The following is a 7,288-nucleotide window of genomic DNA, read 5'->3' on the forward strand; positions in this document are numbered from 1 at the left end:
TGGCCACTTTTCCCGCCCTCGGCAGCTCTGGCCAGTAGGTGCGCTGCGCTTCAGGCCCGCAACGAGCGGCGGCTCGAGGGAGTCCGGTCCGGTGGGGTGTTGCGGCTCGGGGAGGGATGTGGGGCGCGGCCCAGGGCTAGGGGGCGCGGGGCCTGGGGGTAGAGCGCGGGGTCCTGCGGAGGCGGTCAGGGTGCTGGGGGCGCGCTGCTCAGAGCGGAGTGCCTGGGCTCAGAACAGGGGTGGGGGGCCCGGGCACTGTTGGCTGCAGCTCCGTGTGGAACCCCCACCAGGTGCCGCTCACACCAGAAGGTGCCAGTCGAGCCCCAACGCACTGGCTCTAACCCCAGCCCTTTCTCTCCCCCAGGGGAGGTTTCCTTAGGGTCCTCATACGTTTCAGGGTGATTACGAGTCACCCTCCAGGTCATCAGGACCTAAAAAAAGGCGCCACCTGCCACTCCACACACGTGTAATTGCACAAACGAAGCCTGAAAGAAAATTTATTTTCATACTGGGAGGTGACACTAACTGGAACCCTCTGGTTATTAGTAGAGGACACCCTAGTGACAAATCCAGCAACCTAGATTTCCCTCTCAGCCCCCACCTATTACAGGATTCACCAAATAAGATTTCCTTTACATTTTAAACAGGACTCTCACTTGTCGCCAAGATGTGGTAATACCAAGAAGTTAGTCTGTTTTCTTGTCTCTGTTGTGCTATTCAAAATTCTCACATAAAAGATTATATTATGTAACTGTTAAACTGGACAACAACTTCCAGCTGGGAGTGATACGTGCAAACTATGAACATTTTCACGATAAAAGTCTGTTCAAGATCCCACATTTTGGAGAACAACAGAGACCACTCACTTCTGGTATTTTACTGTTGAGTGTATATTGAGCCAATTGGAATTAACGTTTGTTTACAGTCTAGCTGTGAAATAGTGCACTGAAGCTGACAGCTCCCAAGGAGAACAGCACTGGGAAAACACCTGCCTGCCTTCACACTCGTCTGGAAGAACACTATGTTAAATTCTGAGTTTATTTTGAGGAAAATATTAATATCATGTTACTGTAGTTTAGGGAATAATTACAACATGCCTCATGTTTCCACTCTGTTCTTACTTTATTCCTTTCGTTGAGTCCTGGACTTTGTTTATAACGATACTAACTCTGCATATTTCACTCACGCACACACGAAAAAGTTTTACTCTAGTGTTTCTTCAAAAAAGTTTGTTTTGATAAATTATGGGTTTTTTAATTCTTAGGTTCTGTATAATAAAGACCCCCTGTCCTGGTCCAAAGTTTAAAAACAGCAACAGCTCCCTTTTCCTCCAAAAAGCAAATATTTGTTAGAAATCTGTTACATGCCACACAATTCATAGATGCCACAGTCACAGAGGTAAAAGACCAAATCCCTGCCCTCATAATCCTAATGAAAGATACAGGTGGGTCAGTAGATGATTGTGTTTGGTAAGGACCATGCTTTTATTTATGTATATGTACATAAATAAACATATATATTTATTTATACATAATTTATATTTATGTATATATACATGAAAAAAAATATATATAAAATATATATAGGAGAAAAGGACCTTTCTTCTCCGAAGAAGGGATACTTAAGTTGAGTTTTGAAAACAACTTTTTTTTCTTGTTTTTTGCCTCCCAAAGAAATTTAGCTTGTTTCTCCGACCTCCTTTCTTCTCCAGGATGCTTTGACAAATGGAATGCCATTGTCCCTTTTTCCTGCAATGACTCCCTTCTCCCTGGGTCCAACACAGAGCTCCCACCGTCCAGGCTCAAGATCAGCTTTCAGTTCCACCCATGGCCACTGCGTTTCTTGGTCATTCTTCAAGAGGTCTTTGTGTTCTCAACCTTCTCCTGTATTCCCAAGTGGAAGCTCTGTTGGCTCGCCCTCTAGTCCTCTTCCTGCTGAGCCAGTCTTCAACCAGAAGTCACACCAGAGTCACCAGGACAAGGAAAGCTGGGCCCATCTGAAGGAGATTCTGGGCAGTGTGGTCTCAGAGGGCACAGTCTTTCTGGAGTCCCGTCTGTGTGGTTAAAAGGTAGGTGTCCCAAGAGCCAGAAGAGGTGGGGTCTGGGTGTTCTCAATGTCCCCTGTGACCAGGAGCTTCACCGGTTCACTGGGGAAAGACCACACATGGTTGTTATAGGAACCAAAACACCGGTATGTCCCTCTGTGGGCTGTGGTCACAGGGCCCACGGGGAACTCCACCTGGAGATTCCCATATCTGCGCTGTACGCGCTGGATCTTCCCTCCTGTTACCACCAGATCCAGAGAGTCACTGGCCCCTGACCAGAGCTCCCAGTCAGATAGAAACAGCTGTATAGCCCTGCCGTGCAGGAGGTCGTGACCAGGATGTGGAATTCAACTTTGTTAATCCGTTCAGGGGGTTTTGGTCTCTCCATGGCAGAAAGGCTTCCTTCAAAGCACAGCTGGTATTCAACAGCCCCAGAATTTCCCTGGTGACAGATGGTCACCGGCTTTGCCTTTGGAATCATGAAACTGGGTTCAGCCCAGATGATGGGTTTTGGGAGAGTCTGCTGCTGAGTACTGATCCTCTGACTCAGACACAGCCAGTGGCAGAGCAGGGCAGGGAGTGTAGAAGGTGTCACTCAGATTCTGCCAGGCGAGTGCCAAGTAGCGGGGTGGAGACTGAGCCCAGCAGGCCAGGAGATGCACAGGATCTGGTGGGTGAGGCCCAGCACCTATCACCACGGGGCAGCTTTCACTTTGACTTTTTTCACAAGAAGGTTCACATCTCCTCTCCACCTCTGACCATGAGCCTACAGAAAGGCCATGGTCCCTATGACACATCTGACCATAGCTGTGGTCTAGCCAGCTCCTCTGATCATTGTCTGCTCAGCCCGAAATGCATTTCTGGGTCAACTTGTCAATTCTGCAATGTGGAAGTCATGCCCAGGGCATGGGTCAGTATACAGACCCATGATACTGCCTGAGAATCATAAAAATATAGGGAATTTCACAATGAGATACCATCTCACACCAGTCAGAATAGCTATTACTAAAAAGTCAGAAATTAACAGATGCTGGTGAGATTGTGGAGCAAAGAAGAAGGTTTACACACTGTTGGTGGGAGTGTAAATTAGTTCAGCCACTGTGGAAAGCAGTTTGGAGATTTTTCGAAGAACTACAAATAGAATTACCATTCAGCCCAGTAATCCCATTCCTGGGTATATAGCCAAAGGAAAATAAGTAAGTCTACCAAAAAGACACATGCACTTATATGTTCATTGGAGCACTTCATAATAGCAAAGACATGGAATCAACCCAGGTGCCCAACAGTAGTGCATTGGATTAGGAAAATGTGGTACATATACATCATGGAATACTATACAGCCATTAAAAGGCACAAGATTTTTGCAACCACATGGATGGAGGTGGAGGCCAATATCCTAAGCAAATTAACACAGAAACAGAAAATCAAATACCACATGTTCTCACTTATAAGTGGGAGCTAAACATTGGGTACACATGAACACAAAGAAGGGAACAACAGTCACTGGGGACTCCAAAAAGGAGGAGGGAAGGAGGGGGGCAAGACTTGAAAAACTATGTATTTGATACTATGCTCACTAGTTGGGCGACTGGATCATTAAAAGTGCAAGCTTCAGCATTACACAATATACTCATATAAGAAACCTGCACATGTATCTGCTGAATCTAAAAAAAAATAAGTAAAAATAGGGACTTTTTAACCTTGGCTCTTCTGTGTACAGCATGCACATGCTTGGGTAAGTTAATTGGTTTTGTCAGAATGGAATGATAACACTATCTTCTTCAATGATCAGTTATAATGTCTCAATAAAATAAAATAAAAGTGAAAAGAAAAGCTTCCCACTTAAAGACTTAATAAGGGTTGGGCACGGTGACTCATGCCTGTAATCCCAACACTTTGGGAGGCCAAGGCAGGTGGATCACAAGGTCAGGAGTTCAACACCAGCCTGGCCAATATGGTGAAACGCCATCTCTACTAAAAATACAAAAATTAGCCAGGAGTGGTGGCAGGCACCTGTAGTCCCAGCTACTTGGGAGGCTTAGGCAGGAGAATCACTCAAACCCAGGAGACAGAGGTTGCAGTGAGCTGATATCACGCCACTGTACTCCAGCCTGAGAGACAGAACGAGACTCTGTCTCCAAAAAAGAAAAAAAAGAAAAAAAAAAGAAAAAATTCTCTACTAAGGTTGTGAAGATCTACGGTAAGAACAGATGTTCTATTTGTGAAATTGTTAAGAAGAAAAAAGTAATTGGTGCATATATAGGGTATGGTACTATGCACGGTTTCCGGCATCCACTGGGGCCTTGGAATGTATCCTAGTGGATACGGGGGACTGCAAAGAAATGTGCTAATTCAAAACAGTGAGCAACGTTGGAGAGTCTCCCTGCAGGTACAAGAGGATGGACTGAGTGAGAAGTAGATTTCCCATATACTCTTGGGAGATGAATAACAATAGCAACAATTAGAGTGATGAAAGCGCAATAGTAGAAAGGGATCCCTCTCTCTCTCTTTTTTTTTTTCCAAGACAGAATCTTGCTCTGTCACCCAGGCTGGAGTACAGTGGTGTGATCTTGGCTCACTGCAATCTCCACCTCCCCAGTTCAAGTGATTCTCGTGCCTCAGCCACCCGAGTAACTGGGACCATAGGGATGCACCATCATGTCTGGGTAATTATTGTACTTTTAGTAGATACAGGGTTTCACCCTGTTGCCCAGGCTGGTCTCCAACTCCTGAACTCAAGTGATCCACCCACCTCGGCCTCCCAAAGTGCTGGGATTGCAGGAGTGAGCCACTGTGCCCAGGCTGATTCCTCTCTTTTGTCACCATCAAACTACTCTGTGCTATATGAGAAGAAAGGGGTGGAAGAGTTTTTCCCACTCTTCCACGTGTTCCTGAAAAGTGAAGCATGCACAGCCCCTGTCCCTCTTCTTGACAGAAAAGCCTTGTCTCTTTCTCACTTCCCAAATTTGGCTTGACTCTCATGGTGTAGTCAACTTCTTGAAGTTTGCAGGATAAGATGTCAGGCAGGATGAGGGTTCAAGTACCAAGTCTCTTTTTTCAATGCCTTCAACTCTTAGCCCTAAATTCCAGAATGTTCTTCCTTCATCCAGCCAGTATCCATCTATTCTACTTGTCCAGATAGTCCCTAACCAAATGTCCTTATAACATTTTGAGGGATGGCATCATTCTCATTTGTCTATAACATCTTTCCTAGAACCATCAGTTTTATAGGCAGTACAGGAAGCATAATGCTGGCATCTGCTTGGCTTCTGGGGAAGCCTCAGAAAACTTTCAATCATGGCAGAAGGAAAAGAGGAAGCAGGCACATCTTACATGGCTGGAGCAGAAGCAAGAAATCTAAAATAACTTATATAGCTTTTTTTTAAACCTCTGAACTTTCTATTAGCCTCCTGCTCCCCAAAGAGTATCCTGCTTCTGTTGGCTTAATGTCTCAGAACTTTGGTGTCGTTGGTCTCCAGACACCACTTTGCCATCCACTATCCAGCAGGTGGTGGTCTTTTGAATGGTTTGCATGGAGTTGCTGCTGTCCAGGGTATCACCAAGATTGAAGTCCTCACCATCTTCTAGCAGGCCGTGGCAGGTGGTGATCTCAGCCTCCAGCTTGACTTTGATGTTCAGCAGGGCCTTGTACTCCTGGGCCTGGCACTGTCCCTCTACCCGGATCTGTGCTAGCTCTGACTCCAAGTGCAGCAGGATCCCATTGAGCTGCTCCATCTGCAGGGCATAGTGGGCCTCTGCCTCCCTCAGGCTGTTCTCTAAGCTGGCCTTCAGATTTCTCATGGAGTCCAGGTTGATCTCCAAGGACTGGACTATACGTCTCAGCTCTGTGATCGTCATCTCAGCAACTCCAACCTGGGTGGATTGCGTGGTAACCACTGTGGTGCTCTCCTTAATCTACTGAGACCACTACTTGTCCAGCTCCTCTCGGTTCTTCCAAGCCAGCTTATCATATTGGGCCCAGATGTCTGCCATGATCTTGGCAAGGTCCTGAGATTTGGGGGCGTCTACCTCCAAGATCAACCCAGAGCTGACAGTCTGGGTTTGTAGGCCTTTTACTTCCTCTTCATGGTTCTTCTTCATGAAAAGCAGCTCCTCCTTGAGGGCCTCGATGTCTGTCTCCAGCTGCAGCTAAATGACACTGGTGTCATCAATGGCCTTCCAGAGCCCCTGGATGTCACTCTCCACAGCCTGTGCATGGCCAGCTCTGTCTCATACTTGACTCTAAAGTCATCAGCAGCAAGATGAGCACTGTTGATCTGCAGAAAAATGCGGGCATTGTCCACAGTATTTGCGAAGATCTGAGCCCTCAGGTCCTTAATGGTCTTGAAGTAATGGCTCCAGTCTCTGACCTGGGTCCCTTCTTCTCCAGGTGCTCCTGGATTTTGCTCTCCAGTTTCTGGTTCTCGGTCTCCAGGCTCCTCACTCTGTCCAGGTAGAAGGCCAGGCGGTGGTTCAGGCTTTGCATGGGCTCCTTTTCGTTCTGGATGCCTCCCATTCCTGCCAGACCCCCAGCCATCCCTGCGGCCAGGACCCCGACCCCATGCCACCCTGGAAGCTGGTGGAGCGGGACACGGAGGTTTGGGAACCAGAGCCCCAGACGTCTGCATAGATGCTGTCTGTGCTGCTGACTGGCAGGGGGCCATAGCTGGGCGCCTAGACAGAACCCAGGGACTGGTAGTTGGTGGAGGTGGAGCGAGTGGTGAAGCTCATGCTGTCTGCAGAGGAGAGCAAGAGACAGGACTCAGGCTTTGCTGACGACCTACTTTATACTAATTATGAAAGCAATGCCTCTACCCTGAGCCAATTTGGACAATACAGGAAAGGATAAGAAAGAAGAAAACTTAAATGAGCTGTAATTCCAATGCTCAGCAATAGCTACTACTAGATTTTGGTATATTTTCTTTCAGTATTTTTTTTCTATAACATTATTACAAAGTTTAGATCATATTAAATTTTATAGTTTGTTTTTCTATTTAGATAAGGATTTTCATATCATTAAAAATTACTTAAACACATAATTTTCAAGAGTGCCGTGTAATTTCTTGGTATAAATATAATTTGTATAACCTTATATTTTCAAGCATTTGGGCTACATTAATTTCTATAGCATCAAATATGCCATTTTGAATATCTTAGTGCATAAGCTTTTGCTTATATTTCAGATATTCCTCTAGGGGAAAGTGGGATTACTGAGTCAAGATGTAGAAACATTTTAATGTTCTC

At 46.0% G+C, this 7,288-nt stretch overlaps 1 protein-coding gene and 2 pseudogenes across 1 annotated transcript in view; all 3 read right to left on the bottom strand.

Moving 5' to 3' along the window:
• Positions 1 to 91, bottom strand: part of LOC105484562 (SHC binding and spindle associated 1 like) — a 48,972-nt gene extending 48,881 nt beyond the window's left edge. The window contains exon 1 of the mRNA XM_011746303.3: positions 1 to 91. This exon is cut by the window's left edge and continues 446 nt beyond it. The gene's annotated coding sequence lies outside the window, so the exon portion shown is untranslated.
• Positions 92 to 1,721: 1,630 nt separating this feature from the next.
• Positions 1,722 to 5,026, bottom strand: LOC105484941 (natural cytotoxicity triggering receptor 1-like; annotated as a pseudogene).
• Positions 4,140 to 7,071, bottom strand: LOC112427214 (keratin, type I cytoskeletal 18 pseudogene; annotated as a pseudogene).
• Between the last annotated feature and the right edge of the window lie 217 nt (positions 7,072 to 7,288).

Source organism: Macaca nemestrina, chromosome 1 (assembly GCF_043159975.1).
Source record: "Macaca nemestrina isolate mMacNem1 chromosome 1, mMacNem.hap1, whole genome shotgun sequence".
NCBI lineage: Eukaryota > Metazoa > Chordata > Mammalia > Primates > Cercopithecidae > Macaca > Macaca nemestrina.